Genomic DNA, 19,454 nt, shown 5'->3' on the forward strand with positions numbered 1-19,454 from the left:
AACTGTCCAGGTATCTCTTTATCTAAAAAGATGCGCAGGGTAGGTGGATTGACCACACTAAATTGCCCCTTAATTGGAAAAAAAAGAATTGGGTAGTCTAAATTTATTTATTTTAAATACCCTTGGGACAGCATGGTAGCTCAGTGGTTAGCAATGCTGCCTCACAGCGCCAAGGACCGGGGTTTGCTCCCGTCCCGGGTCACTGGCCGTGTGGAGTTTGCACATTTTCCATGTGTCTGCGTGTGCCTCACCCCACAACCCAGAAATATGTTTTTTTTTTAAACTTAGGGCACTCGATTCATTTTTTCCGATTAAGGGGCAATTTAGCATGGTCAATCCACCTAGCCTGCACATCTTTGGATTGTGGGGGCGAACCCCACGCAAACATGGGGAGAATGTGTAAACTCCACATGGACAGTGACTCAGCCGGGATCGAACCTGGGACCTCGGCGCCGTGAGTGCTAATCACTGCGTCACCGTGCCGCCCAGCACAACCCAGATGTGCAGGGTAGGTGAATTGGCCACGCTACAAAATTGCCCCTAAATTGGAAAAAAAGAATTGGGTACTCTAAATTTAAAAAGACAATTTAAACACCCAGACCCAGCCTTGCACGGGACACCCCGCACAAACATGACCCCCCCAGGGGACCCACTACACCACCCCACACCTGACCCAACTCACCAGCTGCCCCACCAACCTCGGCCCGACCCAAACCTTCCTCCCGATGCGACCAGGGCCGACCACCCCCTCCTCCCAGACTGACCCCCCTCCCTCCTGGATTAACCACCACCCCCCCCAACCCTCCTTACCCCAGTACGACCCCAGTCCCCAGGTCCAAACCCTGCCATACCCCCATGCTATCCAATAGTGGTTACCATTGCTACCTCACAGCGCCGAGGTCCCAGGTTCGATCCCGGCTCTGAGTCACTGTCCGTGATTCTCTGGTCATAGTCACATTGTTGTTTGAGAGATGCGGTGTCCTTGTTCTGGACATTAAAACAGTGACCACACTTTAAAAGGTACTGTAGTAGCTTTAAAGAGCTTTGAGACATCTTGAAGTCATGAAAGGTGTGATATAAAAGTCTTTATTTTTCAATGCTAGAATATCAAACCTTTAGCAATAAGAAAATAGTAAAACTTAGGTTTCATTGCAGTTTGTGACACACAAAATAGCTTCAATGATCCAGCATATATATATATATATATGCAGTGTTCAGAGTCTGTCTGTATACATATGCATATATTCTCTAATATAATGTATAGCTAATTACATTTCCAGTATTAAAAACTCAGGCATGGCAGATGGTAACAGATGGAAAGACCTCAGGCCGCAGAATGACATGCTGGCTTTCTGCTGAAAATACCTCAAACATTTGAAATGCCAGTTGTAACAGTAGGAGGAATGTAGAGGGTTGGTGGGGGTGTGTGGACATATAAAGAAGGGGTGCCCTAGGCTGTTGTGCACCTCATAGTGAAGCCTGCTTCTGACCCAGTGTACTCACTAACCCTCAGGCATTTAGCCTGCATCTCGCACATTCCTGACCTGTGTCATCTCTCCCCCTCTCATGCCAATTTCCCACATGATTTAAAATGTTAATGTGCCACCGTCCCTTACTGCAGGTTCACTGCGTGGTGGTAATGGACAGTAAGAAGTCTTACAACACCAGGTTAAAGTCCAACAGGTTTGTTTCGATGTCACTAGCTTTCAGAGCGCTGCTCACACATGGTGGTAATGGAGTTCAAGCATATTCAAAACTATAGTATTGTTAATGCAGTGAAACAACCTCAGATGCCTTTCAGGTTGGGAACCAAGCAGGGATTTGGCAAGGATTTGGATTTGTTTATTGTCACATGTACCGAGGTACAGTGAAAAGTATTTTTATGCGTGCGGCTCAAACAGATAATTTAGTACATGAAAAGAAAATACGTAATAGGGCGACTCAAGGTACACAATGTAAAATACCGAGACAGCGGCATTGAGTGAAGCACACAGGAGTGCAGCATCATTCAGGTCAGTACATAAGAGGGTCATTTAGGAGTCTCATAACAGCGGGGAAAAAGCTATTTTTGAATCTGTCGTGCGTGTTCTCAGACTTTTGTATCTCCTGCCTGATGGAAGAAGTTGGAAGAGTGAGTAAGCCAGGGCAGCACGGTGGTGCAGCGGTTAGCACTGCCTCACAGCGCCGAGGTCCCAGGTTCGATCCCGGCTCTGGGTCACTGTCTGTGTGGAGTTTGCACAATCTCCCCGTGTCTGCGTGGGTTTCACCCCCACAACCCAAAGATGTGGAGGGTAGGTGGATTGGCCACGCTAAATTGCCCCTTCATTTGAAAAAATGAATTGGGTACTCTAACTTTAAAAAAAAAGAGTGAGACAGGTGGGAGGGGTCTTTGATTATACTGCCCGCTTTCCCAAGTCAACGGGAGTTGTAGATGGAGTCAACGGGATGGGAGGCGGCTTCGTGCGGTGGACTCCGCGGTGTTCACGACTCTCTGAAGTTTCTTATGGTCTTGGGCCGAGCAGTTGCCATCCCAGACTGTGATGCAGCCAGACAGGGTGCATTCTATGGTGCACCTGTAAAAGTTTTTTTAAAATTTAGAATACCCAATTCATTTTTTTTTCCCAATTAAGGGGCAACTTATCGAGGCCAGTCCACCTAGCTTGCACATTTTTGGGTTGTGGGGGCGGAACCCATTGTTATGGGAGAGTACTTTTAAGACATGGATGTTTAAGCAATGTACCTTTAAGAAAACAGTGATGTCAGAGAGTGGGTGGGGCTGAGTTCAGGTCAGCCATTTTGCAGTTGGGTTTTGCAGTTAGTTTAAAAAGTGCCTGGCTGGTTTTGCTGAGAGCAGCTAAAAAGTGCCTGGCTGGTTTTGCTGAGAGCAGTTTAAAAGTAGAAAGCCAGTTTGAGACAGCAACTTGGGTGTGTCTGTGTGTCTCCAGAGAGTTTGCAGGAAGAAAGCAAGGTGCTGGAGCTGAAGTCAACCAAGCTAAAATATCTCTACCATTCTACAGAAAATATATATATCCTTTAACCTGATGTGATTTTTGTTTAAAGGTGTTAAGTCTCTTGGAAGTTTGAAGGAACATTTTAAGGAGTTATTTACTGTTGCGATATTTTCTGAGTTATCTTTGGAGTAAGGGGTGTCAAGAGATCCAATGTTTATTTCAGATGTTAAGTTGAGTTCATGGAATAAACAGTGTTTTGTGTTTAAAAACCCACGTGTCCATAATTGTAATCCCACACCTGGGGAAAAAGCTGTGTGCTAGGAAAAGCAACAAATCCATTAAAGGGAGAGGTTGGTTGAACTCCATGATACATTTTGGAGTTCTGAAAACGCCTCGCCCATAACACCATGCAAACACGGGGAGAATGTGCAAACTCCACACGGACAGTGACCCAGAGCCGGGATCAAACCTGGGACCTCGGCGCCATGAGGCCGCAGTGCTAACCCACTGCGCCACCGTGCTGACCCGCACCTGTAAAAGTTGATAAGAGTCAGCGTGGACATGCTGAATTTCCTTAGTTTCCTGATTAAGGGAGGAGACCAAAATCAAAGAGGTGGCAAGGCAGAGGGTTAAGGGTGGGAGTTTCAGAGTTTGGCCACCAGCATTGGACAGAGGGAGTGTGGGGTATAGAGAACCTTAAGTGAGTGATGGGTGTGAGCAGGATGTACGGCTGGAGGAAGTCTCATGTTCATGGTCTGAACAACAGTAGATAATCCCAAATTAAGAGGGGCGGTGGATTTGGACGATGCAGGTTGGGGATTACAAAATGAATCGGCCAAAATATGGAGATGTCAAATGTTCAGTACAGCAGGTTAGAAAGAAAACACAGAGTCCATTAATGATTATAAAATTCCGGAACGCCCTCCCGAACAGCACTGTGGGTGTACTTACACCACACGGACTGCAGCGGTTCAAGAAGGTAACTCACTGCCACCTCCTCAAGGACAATTAAGGATGGGAAATGTGGGCCATGGACACCCACATTTCCATGAATTAACCAAAAATAATGCAGCCATATATATCATCTTCAATAATTGAAGATGAATATCAATATCTTTTTTTTTTAAATAATTTTTATTAAGGTTTTCATAAAACATCAATAACAAAATGAAAAAGGAACCCAACAGGGTTAAGTACAAAACACAGTCAAGAAAAGCAACCCTCCATACCCCCCTCCCCCCTGTACATAAATAATAAATTAACATTAACACCCCGACTTAGCACAACAGGTATATACACCCCCTCAGACCCTCCAGTGTAAATAACAAAAACAAAAATAAAGTAACCCCCCCGAGTTGCTGCTGCCATCGACCAATGTCTATCGTTCTGCCAGGAAGTCTAAGAACGGTTGCCACCGCCTAAAAAACCCTTGTACCGACCCTCTCAAGGCGAATTTCACCCTCTCCAACTTAATAAACCCCGCTATATCGTTGATCCAGGATTCCACGCTTGGGGGCCTCGCATCCTTCCATTGAAGAAGAATACTTCGCCGGGCTACCAGGGACGCAAAGGCCAGGATATCGGCCTCTTTCGCCTCCTGCACTCCCGGCTCCTCTGCGACCCCAAATATTGCGAGCCCCCAGCCCAGTTTGACCCTGGATCCTACCACCCTCGACACCGTCCTCGCTACGCCCTTCCAAAATTCCTCCAGCGCTGGGCGCGCCCAGAACATATGGGCGTGATTTGATGGGCTCCCTGAGGACCTAACACACCTGTCCTCACCCCAAAAAAACCGGCTCATCCTTATCCCGGTCATGTGTGGCCTGTGGAGCACCTTACACTGTATGAGGCTGAGCCTCGCGCACAATGAGGAAGAGTTCACCCTCCCTAGGGCATCTGCCCACGTCCCTTCCTCAATCTCCTCTCCCATTCCTCCTCCCACTTACCTTTCACTTCAACCACCGAGGCCTCCTCCTCCTCCTGCATCACCTGGTACATTTCCAAGATCTTCCCCACTCCCACCCCCCCCCCCCCCCCCCCCCCCCCCCCCGAGAGCACCCTGTCCTGTACTGTGTGTGGCAGCAGCCGCGGGAATTCCACCAACTGCCACCTGGCAAACGCCCTTACCTGTAGATACCTGAAGGTGTTCCCCGGTGGGGAGCCCATACTTCTCCTCCAGCTCACCCAGGCTCGCGAACTTCCCGTCCACAAACAGATCCCCCAACCTTCGTATCCCTGCCCTGTGCCACCCCGAAAACCCTCCATCTGTTCTCTCTGGGACGAACCGGTGGTTCCCCCGTATTGGGGTCAACACCGAGGCCCCAGCTTCCCCCCTGTGCCGCCTCCTGTGCCCCCAGATTTTGAGGGCAGCCGCCACCACCGGGCTCGTGGTATACCTCCTTGGAGGGAACGGCAGCGGCGCCATTGCCAGTGCCCCCAAACTCGTACCCACACAAGACGCCACCTCCAGCCTCTTCCATGCAGCCCCCTCCCCCTCCATCACCCACTTGCCCTCCATCATCACATTGGCGGCCCAGTAGTACCCACAGAGGTTGGGCAGCGCCAGCCCCCCCCTATCTCTACTCCACTCCATGAACACCCTTCTCACCCTCGGAGTCCCTCGCGCCCACACAAACCCCATTATACTCCTGTTGACCCGCCTAAAAAAGGCCTTCGGGATAAACATGGGGAGGCACTGGAACAGGAACAAAAAACTTGGGAGCACCGTCATTTCGACTGACTGCACCCTAACCGCCAAGGACAGCGGCAACGCATCCCACCTCTTGAACTCCTCCTCCATTTGCTCCATGAAATTAAGCCTATGCAGGGCCCCCCCAGCTCCTGGCCACCTGGACCCCCAAATACCTGAAGCTCCTCTCCACCCTTTTTAGTGGGAGCTCGCCAATCCCCTCTCCTGGTCCCCTGGGTGAACCACGAACAGCTCGCTCTTCCCCATGTTGAGCTTGTACCCCAAGAAATCCCCAAATTCCCTAAGGATCCTCATTACCTCCGGCATTCCCCCCACAGGGTCCGCCACATATAGCAGCAAATCGTCCGCATAGAGTGACACCCTATGCTCCTCCCCACCCCGCACCAACACCCTCCAGTTCCTCGACTCCCTCAGTGCCATAGCCAGGGTTTCAATCGCAAGTGCAAAGAGCAGGAGGAACAGGGGACACCCTGCCTCGTCCCTCGGTGCAACCGAAAGTACTCGGACGTCCTCCTGTTCGTGGCCACACTTGCCATTGGGACCTCATACAACAGCCTAACCCACCTGACAAACCCCTCCCCAAACCCAAACCTCTTCAGCACCTCCCAGGTACCCCCACTCTATCCTATCGAAGGCTTTCTCAGCGTCCATCGCTACCACTATCTCTGCCTCCCCCTCCCCCGCCGGCATCATGATAACGTTCAAAAGCCTCCGCACATTCGCGTTCAACTGCCTCCCCTTCACGAACCCCGGCTGGTCTTCGTGGATGATATGCGGCACACAATCCTCAATCCTCGTGGCTAAGACCTTTGCCAGCACCTTGGCATCTACGTTTAGCGACAAAATCGGCCTGTAAGACCCACACTGCAGGGGATCCTTGTCCCGCTTCAGGATCAAGGAGATCAGTGCCCGGGACATCGTCGGGGGCAGAGACCCCCTCCCTTGCCTCATTGAAGGTCCTAACTAGCAATGGGCCCAACAGGTCCATATATTTTTCATAGAATTCGACCGGGAAACCGTCCGGCCCCGGTGCCTTCCCCGCCTGCATGCTTCCTATCCCTTTGGTCAGCTCCTCCAGCCCAATCGGGGCCCCCAGTCCCTCCTCCACCTTCGGAAAACTCAATTGGTTCAGAAAGCGGCCCATCCCTCCCTCCTCCAGTAGGGGCTCGGACTGGTACAATTCCTCATAAAAGTCCCTGAAGACCCCATTGATGCCAACCCCACTCCGCACCACACTCCCTCCCCTGTTCTTAACTCCCCCGATCTCCCTAGCTGCATCTCGCTTCCGAAGCTGATGCGCCAGCAACCGGCTTGCCTTTTCCCCATACTCGTAAATCGCCCCCTGGGCCTTCCTCCACTGCACCTCCGCCTTCCTGGTGGTCACCAGGTCGAATTTGGCCTGGAGGCTGCGCCTCTTCCTCAACAATCCTTCCTCGGGCACCTCCGCATACCTCCTGTCTACCCTCACCATCTCCCCCACCAGCCTCTCCCTCTCCCCCCGCACCCTCCTCTCGCTAATGGAGATCAGCTCTCCCCTAACCACCACCTTCAGCGCCTCCCATACCATCCCCACTTGGACCTCCCCGTTATCGTTGGCCTCCAGGTACCTCTCTATACTTCCTCGGACCCGCTCGCTCACCTCCTCGTCCGCCAACAGCCCCACCTCCAAGCGCCACAACGGTCTCCTCCCCCAGCTCTAAGTCCACCCAATGCGGGGCGTGGTCCGAAATGGCTATTGCCGAATACTCGGTATCCTCTACTCTCGCTATCAGCGCCCTGCTCAAAATAAAAAAGTCGATCCAGGAATAGGCCTTATGGACATATGAGAAGAATGAAAATTCCCTAGCCCCCAGCCTTGCAAATCTCCAAGGGTCCACCTCTCCCATCTGGTCCATAAACCCCCTCAGCATTCTAGCCGCCGCCGGCTTCCTACCCGTCCTAGACCTGGAGCGATCCAGTGCCGGATCCAACACCGTGTTAAAGTCTCCCGCCTATCAGGCCCCCCCACTTCCAAGTCTGGGATCCGACCCAACATGCGCCGCATAAAACCCGCATCGTCCCAGTTCGGAGCATACACATTGACCAGTACCACCCTCTCTCCCTGCAGCTTACCACTTACCTTTACGTACCTACCACCATTGTCTACCACAATGCTCGACGCCTCGAATGACACCTTCTTTCCCACCAAGATCGCCACTCCTCGATTTTTGGCATCTAGCCCCGAGTGAAACACCTGACTTACCCACCCTTTCCTCAATCTTACCTGGACTGTCACCTTCAGGTGTGTCTCCTGGAGCATGACCACATCCGCCTTCAACCCCTTCAGGTGCGTGAACACGCGGGCCCGCTTAACCGGCCCATTCAGTCCCCTTACATTCCAGGTTATCAGCCGGATCAGGGGGCTACTCACCCCCCTCCCCCGCCGACTAGCCATAATCCCTCCTCGGCCAGCCACCCGCCCACACCCCATGCCTGGCCCGTTCCCCACGGCGGCAGACCCCCGTCTCGACCCCCCCCCACTCGCTTCAGCTCCCCCTTGACCCTGGCAGCAGCAACTCAATCCCCCCCCCCCCACCGCCCCCCCCCCCCGGCTAGGACCCATCCTAGTTGTTTTACTCCCCCCATTGCAAATCAGCTGACTCCTGCTGACCCCGGCCACTCCCACCTCTCTTTCGACTCCTCCCATTGTGTGACACACCCTCCTCTCCCGCTCCCCATTCACAGGCTCTCCCCCTTCCCCTTCCATCCTAAGCGCGGGAAACAACTCTTGCTTCCCTGCCCTGGCCCCGCCCCCTCCAGTCTTCAGCGCGGGAAAAAGCCCGCGCTTTCCACCTACCCGGCCCCGCCACCTCTGACGCAGCTCCTTTTACAGGCCCAGTCCCCTCACCCCCGACTCAGCCCTCCCCCGCGGGGCCCCATGTCACCGCCGGCCATCCACCCCTGTTCCATTTGCTTACCCCCCTCCAAGAGCCCCCCGAACAACCCAACCAGAACAGTGCCCAACCCGCCCTAACCACCCCCACCGACCAGAAAGAGAAAAACACAAAGAAAAAGAAACCAAGAGCAAAGGCCTCCCCTTAAAAAGTAACATATCAACTGCAGTCCCCAAACGCCCATCCTGACCCTCAATCTGTGACCAACTTCTCGGCCTGAACAAAGGCCCACGCCTCCTTCGGAGACTCAAAATAATGGTGCCGGTCCTTGTAGGTGACCCACAGTCGCGCCAGCTGCAACATGCCAAACTTCACCCCCTTCCTGTGGCGCAGCGCCTTCGCTCGATTGTACCCGGACCTCCTCTTCGCCACCTCCGCACTCCAGTCCTGGTATATTCGAACCTCCGTATTCTCCCAGCTGCTGCTCCTCTCCTTCTTGGCGCACCTGAGCACACACTCCCGATCAGCGAACCGATGAAACTGCACCAGCACCGCTCGCGGAGGCTCGTTAGCCTTGGGCCTCCTCGGCAGAACTCTATGGGCCCCTTCCAGCTCCTGGGGCCGGCACCTGGAAGGACCCCGCTCCCATCAGCGAGTTTAACATGGTGACCACATAGGCCCCCACGTCCGGCCCCTCCAGTCCCTCCGGGAGGCCCAGAATCCGCAGATTCTTCCGCCTCGACCGATTCTCCATCTCCTCGAACCGCTCCTGCCATTTCTTGTGGAGCGCCTTGTGCGCCTCCACCTTTACTGCCAGGCCTAAGATCTCATCCTTGTTGTCAGAGATCTTTTATCGGGCCTCGCGGATCGCCACCCCCTGGGCCGTCTGTTTCTCCAGCAGCTTATCAATAGAAGTCTTCATCGGCTCAAGCAGGTCCGCTTTAATCTCTCTGAAGCATCGCTGGATACCCTCCTGTTGCTCCTGCGCCCACTGTATCCACGCTGCCTGGTCTCTGCCCGCCGCCATTTTGTTCTTCTTCCCTCCCTTCTTCGGGTCCACCACCACCTTTTTAGTTGCCCCGCTCCTGGTAAAAGCCATATACTGTCGGGGAACTATTGTAATCTTCCCACACCGGGAAACGTCGAAAAAAATTCCGTTGGGGGCCCTGAAAAGTCAGTTTTTTGCGGGAGCCGCCTAATGTGCGACTTAGCTCCGCATAGCCGCAACCGGAAGTCCCGAATATCAATATCTTTTTTTAAAAAAAATATATTTATTAAAGTTTTTTAACACAATTTTTCTCCCTTACAAACAATAACCCCCCCCCCCGTAACAAGTTGCCTGCCCTTTACAAATCCCGTCTGATCCTCGTGGATTACCCCTGGGACACAGTCCTCGATCCTCGTGGCCAGCACTTTTGCCAGCAACTTTGCATCCACATTGAGGAGCGAGATCGGCCTGTACGATCCACATTGCAATGGGTCCTTGTCCCGCTTTAGGATCAAAGAAATTGTCGCTTCCGACATTGTCGGGGGCAGGGTCACCTCCTCTCTTGCCTCATTAAAGGTCCTCACCAGTAGCGGGGCCAACAGGTCTGCGTACTTCCTGTAGAACTCCACCGGGAATCCATCCGGTCCCGGGGCCTTCCCCGCCTGCATGCTCCCCAAACCCTTGCTCAGCTCCTCCAACCCAATTGGTGCCCCCAAACCAGCCACCTCTTGCTCCTCCACCCTCGGGAATCTCAGCTGATCTAGGAATCATTTCATCCCCTCTTCCCCCGCTGAGGGCTGGGATCTGTACAGCTCTTCATAAAAGGCCTTGAATACCTCGTTTATTTTCGTCGCACTCCGAACCGTGGCTCCCCTTCCATCTTTGACTCCCCCTATTTCCCTCGCTGCCATCCTCTTACGGAGCTGGTGTGTCAGCATCCGACTAGCCTTTTCCCCATACTCGTAGGTCGCCCCCTGCGCTTTCCTCCACTGTGCCTCCGCCTTCCCGGTGGTCAACAGGTCAAACTCCGCCTGGAGCCGTCGTCTTTCCCCAAGTAATCTTTCCTCCGGGGCCTCTGCGTATCTCCTGTCAACTCTCAAAATCTCCCCCACTAACCTCTCCCTTTCCATACTCTCTGTCTTCTCCCTATGAGGCCTAATGGAAATTAGCTCTCCCCTGATCACCGCCTTCAACGCCTCCCATACCACCCCCACCCGCACCTCCCCGTTGTCGTTGGCCTCCAAGTACCTTTCGATACACCCCCTCACCTTCCCACACACCACCTCGTCCGCCAGCGGTCCCACATCCAGCCGCCACAACGGGCGTTGGTCCCTCTCCTCTCCCAGCTCCAGTTCCACCCAGTGTGGGGCATGGTCCGAAACGGCTATAGCCGAATACTCCGTCCCCTCCACCCTCGGGATGAGCGCCCTACCCAGAATAAAGAAATCTATCCGGGAGTAGGCTTTGTGTACATGGGAGAAGAAAGAAAATTCCCTGGCCTGCGGCCTTGCAAACCGCCATGGGTCCACTCCCCCCATCTGATCCATAAACCCCCTAAGTACCTTGGCCGCCGCCAGCCTCTTTCCAGTCCTTGATTTGGAGCGGTCTAGTGCTGGATCCAACACTGTCTTGAAGTCCCCTCCCATTATCAGGCCTCCTATCTCCAGGTCCGGAATGCGCCCCAACATGCGCTTCATGAATCCTGCATCATCCCAGTTCGGGGCGTATACGTTTACCAACACCACCCACGTCCCTTGCAGCCTACCGCTCACCATTACATATCGCCCTCCATTGTCCGCTACAATAGTCTTGGCCTCAAATGACACCCGCTTTCCCACCAATATTGCCACCCCTCTATTCTTCGCGTCCAGTCCCGAGTGGAATACCTGTCCTACCCATCCCTTTCTTAGCATGACCTTGTCCGCCACCTTCAGGTGTGTCTCCTGGAGCATGGCCACGTCCGCCTTCAGTCCCTTTAAGTGCGCGAACACTCGAGCCCTCTTCACCGGCCCATTCAGGCCCCTCACATTCCACGTTATCAGCCGGATTGGAGGGGCTCTCACCCCCCCCACGCCCCGCCGACTAGCCATCTCCTTTTCTGGGCCAGTCCCGTGTCCACGCCTCCCTCACCCTCCAGTCCCCCAGAAGGGGGACCCCCGTCCCGACCACCTCTTCTGTGTCCCATTCCCTTTCGGCCAGTGCAGCAGCAACCCTTTTTCCCCCCCTTCCCCCCCTCCCCTCCCCCCGCTAGACCCCTGTCTAGCTTTTTTGCTCCCCCCATGTTTCTCCCGTAAGTCAGCTGACGCCTGCTGACCCCAGCTTCCCCCGCTGTCCCATTGACCTCCCCGCGTGGGAGTCTCCCAATCCATATGCATTCCTTCGTTCCCCTTCCCGCCTTTCTTCCCGCGCGCGGTAAAACACCCCGCGCTTTCCAAAGCCCGCTCCGCCCTCTCTGGCGCAGCTCCTGTCGGGGCCTTGTCTCTCTCCCCCAGCCCATGTAACATTTCCTGTGCGTGATTGACCCCCTATATACAACAACCATCACACATCAAACCTCAAACCTCCCCCCTACCCTCACAAACCCTCAGTTAGAGTCCAACTTTTCGGCTTGTACAAAGGTCCACGCCTCTTCAGGCGTTTCGAAGTAATAGTGTTGGCCCTTGTATGTGACCCACAGTCACGCTGGCTGCAGCATTACGAATTTCACTTCTTTCCGGTACAGCGCCGCTTTGGCCCGGTTGAAACCCGCTCTCCGCTTTGCAACCTCCGTGCTCCAGTCCGGGTATATTCGGATCTCTGCATTGTCCCACTTACTGCTCCGCTCCTTCTTGGCCCATCTCAGGACCCACTCTCTGTCCGTGAACCGGTGGAACCTCACCACCATCGCCCTTGGCGGCTCATTTGCCTGGGACTCCTTCGTCAGCACCCGATGTGCCCCGTCCAACTCCAGCGGCCTCGAAGGGACCTTCGTGCCCATCATCGACTCGAGCATCGTGCTCGCGTATGCCCCGGCATCAGCCCCCTCCACTCCCTCAGGGAGACCCAGGATTCGCAGATTCTTTCTCCTCGACCTGTTCTCCAGGTCTTCGAGTCTTCCCGCCCACCTCTTGTGTAGCGCTTCGTTCTGCTCCACTCTCACCGCCAGGCCCACGAGCTTGTCCTCGTTCTGACTGACTCTTTTCTGTACCTCCTGGATCTTAGCTTCGTGGGCCTTCTAGGTGATCCCGAGTCCTTCAATTGCCGAAAGCATAGGCGCCAACATCTCCTTGCGCATCTCCTCGCGCTGCTCCTCGAAGCAGCGCTTGATGAACTCCTGCAGCTCCCCTTTGTCCCTGGCCGCCGCCATTTTGTTTTCTTTCCCTCGCTTCTCCCGTTGCTCCAGTGCCGCTTCTTTGGCCATTACACTTCTGGTCCGTTTAAAAAGTCTATGGAAACTCCTGAAAAAGGTCTGAGAGTCAGTTCCAGAGGGGAGCTGCCGAATGCGCGACCTACTCCTCCACGACCGCCACCGGAAGCCTCGTCCCTGCTTCTTCAATGGCCCTGGTAGATCCTTTCACAGTTGTTCCCTCTGCTGCTAGAATTCACCTTTGATAGAGTCAAGTCAGATTGCAGCTTTAAGCTTGCCCTTCCCCCGCCTGCATGCTGGAAGAGGCCCTTGTCTAAACCTGCAGCCAAAGCCAAATCCTTAGGGGCAGCACGGTAGCCTTGTGGATAGCACAATTGCTTCACAGCTCCAGGGTCCCAGGTTCGATTCTGGCTTGGGTCACTGTCTGTGCGGAGTCTGCACATCCTCCCCGTGTGTGCGTGGGTTTCCTCCGGGTGCTCCGGTTTCCTCCCACAGTCCAAAGATGTGCAGGTTAGGTGGATTGGCCATGATAAATTGCCCTTAGTGTCCAAAATTGCCCTTAGTGTTGGGTAGGGTTACTGGGTTATGGGGATAGGGTGGAGGTGTTGACCTTGGGTAGGGTGCTCTTTCCAAGAGCCGGTGCAGACTCGATAGGCCGAATGGCCTCCTTCTGCACTGTAAATTCTATGATAATCTATGATAATCTTTACTGTTTCTGCCGGGTCTGGCAGCCAAAAGACATAACATTCCTGGGGGACACTGTCAGGGGAATGCTGCAGTCTTCTTGCCACACCGGGAAATGTCAAACAAATGCCGTGGGGGCCCTGTAAAAGAGCCCAAAAGTCCGTTCCAAGTGGGAGCTACCGAATATGCGACCTAGCTCTGCATAGCCGCACCCGGAAGTCCCCGAATATCAATATCAAGGAGACTTAGACTTCTTGGCAGATTCATGACCCAATATCTTCAAATAATGCAAATCAGCAATCAACCGAGTCAACACAATGTTAACATAGAACAGTACAGCACGGAACAGGCCCTTCAGCCCTCGATGTGCCGAGCATTGTCCAAAACCAAGATCAAGCTATCCCACTCCCTATCATTCTGGTGTGCTCCATGTGCCTATCTAATAACTGCTTGAAAGTTCCTAAAGTGTCCGACTCCACTATCACAGCAGGCAGTCCATTCCACACCCTAACCACTCTCTGAGTAAAGAACCTACCTCGGACATCCCTCCTATATCTCCCACCCTGAACCTTATAGTTATGCCCCCTTGAAACAGCTACATCCACCCGAGGAAATAGTCTCTGAACGTCCACTCTATCTATCCCCCTCATCATCTTATAAACCTCTATTAAGTCGCCTCTCATCCTCCTCCGCTCCAAAGAGAAAAGCCCTAGCTCCCTCAACCTTTCCTCATAAGACCTATTCTGCAAACCAGACAGCATCCTGGTAAATCTCCTTTGCCCCCTTTCCAATGCTTCCACATCCTTCCTATAGTGAGGTGACCAGAACTGCACACAATACTCCAAATGTGGTCTCACCAGGGTCATGTACAGTTGCAGCATAACCCCACGGCTCTTAAACTCAAGCCCCCTATTAATAAACGCTAACACACTATAGGCCTTCTTCACGGCTCTATCCACTTGAGTGGCAACCTTCAGCGATCTGTGGACATGAACCCCAAGATCTCTCTGTTCCTCCACATTCCTCAGAACCCTGCCGTTGATCCTGTAATCCACATTCCGGATGGGATCCTTACAGTGATTGATTTTTTTTTGGTTAGAGGAGGTAGGGAGGGAAACACTTAAGAAGTGTTTGGGGTGTAACTGTCACTTGACAACAGCTCCCCCACAAACCACCTTCTAGATACAGTGACCGCAATGCACTGGTGCAAATTTTCCCCGCAACCGCCAATCAGCAGCTCTGCTCTGCTGCCCTCTGCTGGATGCTTGCCTTCACTTGAACACGAAGGGTGTCTTGCTCAGGTACACATTCTGGATACAGTGACTGCAATGCACTGATGCAAATTTTCCCCGCAACAGCCAATCAGCAGCTCTGCTCTGCTGCCCTCTGCTGGATGCTTGCCTTCACTTGAACACGAAGGGTGTCTTGCTCAGGTACACGTTCTGGATACAGTGACTGCGATGCACTGATGCAAATGTTCCCTGCAACAGCCAATCAGCAGCTCCGCTCTGCTGCCCTCTGCTGGATGTTGAACTAATTAAAATAAAAATAAAATTACTGCAACCAATAATTGGAAAAGCAATTTTAAAATGTTGCATATTTCAGATTGTGGGTGTAGCTAACACCCATAGAATGTGTAGCTAACACCCAAGAATGCAACGAGTTACAAGGAGACATTCATAAATTTGTGAACAATTGACAAATTGAACTTAAGAAAGAAACAAACAGGCCACTTATTGTTTGGAGAGTCTAAATTGGTCGAGGAACAAACGATCTAGGTGTACATATTCACAAATCACAAAAAGTAGCAACACAAGTTAACAAGGCTATAAAGAGAGGAAACAATACATTGTGCGTTTATTGCTGGAGGAATATCATTGAAAACCTTGTAAGGAGCCTTCGTTAGAGCACACTTAGAATTCCGGGCACACGATAGCATGGTGACGGAAGTGGTTAGCACTGTTGCCTCATGGCACCGAGGTCCCAGGTTCGATCCCAGCTCTGGGTCACTGTCCGTGTGGAGTTTGCTCAGTCTCCCTGTGTTTGCGCGGGTTTAGTCCCACAAATTTGCAGGATAGGTGGATTGGCCATGCTAAATTGCCCCTTAATTGTAAAAAAAATGAATTAGATACTCTAAATTTACAAATAAAGAATTCCTTGCACACCCGTGTCTGTGTGGGTCTCAGTCCCCACAACCCAAAAAGATGTGTCAGGTAGGTGAATTAGCCACACTAAATTGCCCCTTAATTGAAAAAAAGGAATTCCGTACTCTAAATTTATTTTAAAAACAAATTTTGTGCACATCGGTTTCCATATCATAAAAAGGATAAAAAGACACTGGTGAATGTGCAAAAAAAAAAGATTTAGGATTAATCCAGAACTGAGGAAAGACGGAACAACCTCACCTAACCTGCACATCTCTGGACACTAAAGGACAATTTGGCATGGCCAATCCACCTAACCTGCACATCTTTGGACTGAGGCAGGAAACCGTAGCACCCGGAGGAAACCCACGCAGTCACGGGGAGAAAGTGCAAACTCCACACAGACAATCACCCAAGGCCTGAATTAAACCTGGGTCCCTGGTGCTGTGAGGCAGCAGTGCTAACCACTGTGCCACCCTGTGCACCCTACACAGTTGGAGGAAAATGCTTAATTAAGTATCTAGAGCATGTATAAAGAGAGACTGCTTGGATGCTGTAGGGGCAGGTAGGAAGGAGACATTTGTAATGCTGTAATCTGTAAATAAACCTATTATCAAGAGAAGTCTTAATGCTATTTCACACTTTGCCAACTAGTTTAGGAGCGAATTAACAGGGGCTTGTAAAATCTTTCTCTGTGCCTGCGCACCCATGAACTGTTGGAAATTTTATTGGGGGGGGCAGGGTAGGGACCAATGAATGGCCACTTAAGAGCTTCACCCCAGCCCTACTGGTATTTTATCTACAATATGGGGACAGAGACCATGGCGCCCTGTAAAATCCAACCCATTGAGTCTACTGCTCAGATCAGGCCATTCAACTCAGCTGATTTGTGCTGACATCTTTGCTCGATACAAGCCTCCTCCCAGTCTTCACCTCCAACAGCATTTCCTTCTATTGCAGTTTCTCCCTCAACTTTATTCCACTTTCTCAAACCATTCAACTCAACTTTCATCTTGTGGCGATGAGTTCCCCATCCTTGCCACTCTTTGGTTGAATACGTTTTTCTTGAATTCTTTATTTCATTAATTAGTGACTATGTTACATTTGTGGTGTCTATTTCTGGTCCCACCCTCCTCAGTCGGAAACATTTCCTATGCTCCCACTCGACCAAACTCTTTAATAGTAATAATCTCCATTAGATCAACCCTCAATCTTCTCCTTTCTACAACCCAGCATGTTCCGTCTTTCCTCAGTTCTGGATTAATCCTAAATCTTTTTTTTTTGCACATTCACCAGTGTCTTTTTATCCTTTTTATGATATGGAAACCGATGTGCACAAAATTTGTTTTTAAAATAAATTTAGAGTACGGAATTCCTTTTTTTCAATTAAGGGGCAATTTAGTGTGGCTAATTCACCTACCTGACACATCTTTTTGGGTTGTGGGGACTGAGACCCACACAGACACGGGTGTGCAAGGAATTCTTTATTTGTAAATTTAGAGTATCTAATTCATTTTTTTACAATTAAGGGCAATTTAGCATGGCCAATCCACCTATCCTGCAAATTTGTGGGACTAAACCCGCGCAAACACAGGGAGACTGAGCAAACTCCACACGGACAGTGACCCAGAGCTGGGATCGAACCTGGGACCTCGGTGCCATGAGGCAACAGTGCTAACCACTTCCGTCACCATGCTATCGTGTGCCCGGAATTCTAAGTGTGCTCTAACGAAGGCTCCTTACAAGGTTTTCAATGATATTCCTCCAGCAATAAACGCACAATGTATTGTTTCCTCTCTTTATAGCCTTGTTAACTTGTGTTGCTACTTTTTGTGATTTGTGAATATGTACACCTAGATCGTTTGTTCCTCGACCAATTTAGACTCTCCAAACAATAAGTGGCCTGTTTGTTTCTTTCTTAAGTTCAATTTGTCAATTGTTCACAAATTTATGAATGTCTCCTTGTAACTCGTTGCATTCTTGGGTGTTAGCTACACATTCTATGGGTGTTAGCTACACCCACAATCTGAAATATGCAACATTTTAAAATTGCTTTTCCAATTATTGGTTGCAGTAATTTTATTTTTCTTTTAATTAGTTCAACATCCAGCAGAGGGCAGCAGAGCGGAGATGCTGATTGGCTGTTGCAGGGAACATTTGCATCAGTGCATCGCAGTCACTGTATCCAGAACGTGTACCTGAGCAAGACACCCTTTGTGTTCAAGTGAAGGCAAGCATCCAGCAGAGGGCAGCAGAGCAGAGCTGCTGATTGGCTGTTGCGGGGAAAATTTGCATCAGTGCATTGCAGTCACTGTATCCAGAATGTGTACCTGAGCAAGACACCCTTCGTGTTCAAGTGAAGGCAAGCATCCAGCAGAGATTGGCGGTTGCGGGGAAAATTTGCACCAGTGCATTGCGGTCACTGTATCTAGAAGGTGGTTTGTGGGGGAGCTGTTGTCAAGTGACAGTTACACCCCAAACACTTCTTAAGTGTTTCCCTCCCTACCTCCTCTAACCAAAAAAAAATCAATCACTGTAAGGATCCCATCCGGAATGTGGATTACAGGATCAACGGCAGGGTTCTGAGGAATGTGGAGGAACAGAGAGATCTTGGGGTTCATGTCCACAGATCTCTGAAGGTTGCCACTCAAGTGGATAGAGCCGTGAAGAAGGCCTATAGTGTGTTAGCGTTTATTAATAGGGGGCTTGAGTTTAAGAGCCGTGGGGTTATGCTGCAACTGTACATGACCCTGGTGAGACCACATTTGGAGTATTGTGTGCAGTTCTGGTCACCTCACTATAGGAAGGATGTGGAAGCATTGGAAAGGGGGCAAAGGAGATTTACCAGGATGCTGTCTGGTTTGCAGAATAGGTCTTATGAGGAAAGGTTGAGGGAGCTAGGGCTTTTCTCTTTGGAGCGGAGGAGGATGAGAGGCGACTTAATAGAGGTTTATAAGATGATGAGGGGGATAGATAGAGTGGACGTTCAGAGACTATTTCCTCGGGTGGATGTAGCTGTTTCAAGGGGGCATAACTATAAGGTTCAGGGTGGGAGATATAGGAGGGATGTCCGAGGTAGGTTCTTTACTCAGAGAGTGGTTAGGGTGTGGAATGGACTGCCTGCTGTGATAGTGGAGTCGGACACTTTAGGAACTTTCAAGCAGTTATTAGATAGGCACATGGAGCACACCAGAATGATAGGGAGTGGGATAGCTTGATCTTGGTTTTGGACAATGCTCGGCACATCGAGGGCTGAAGGGCCTGTTCCGTGCTGTACTGTTCTATGTTAACATTGTGTTGACTCGGTTGATTGCTGATTTGCATTATTTGAAGATATTGGGTCATGAATCTGCCAAGAAGTCTAAGTCTCCTTGATATTGATATTCGGGGACTTCCGGGTGCGGCTATGCAGAGCTAGGTCACATATTCGGTAGCTCCCGCTTGGAACGGACTTTTGGGCTCTTTTACAGGGCCCCCACGGCATTTGTTTGACATTTCCCGGTGTGGCAAGAAGACTGCAGCATTCCCCTGACAGTGTCCCCCAGGAATGTTATGTCTTTTGGCTGCCAGACCCGGCAGAAACAGTAAAGATTATCATAGATTATCATAGAATTTACAGTGCAGAAGGAGGCCATTCGGCCCATCGAGTCTGCACCGGCTCTTGGAAAGAGCACCCTACCCAAGGTCAACACCGCCACCCTATCCCCATAACCCAGTAACCCTACCCAACACTAAGGGCAATTTTGGACACTAAGGGC

Source organism: Scyliorhinus torazame, chromosome 22, assembly GCF_047496885.1.
Source record: "Scyliorhinus torazame isolate Kashiwa2021f chromosome 22, sScyTor2.1, whole genome shotgun sequence".
NCBI classification, from domain to species: Eukaryota; Metazoa; Chordata; class Chondrichthyes; order Carcharhiniformes; family Scyliorhinidae; genus Scyliorhinus; species Scyliorhinus torazame.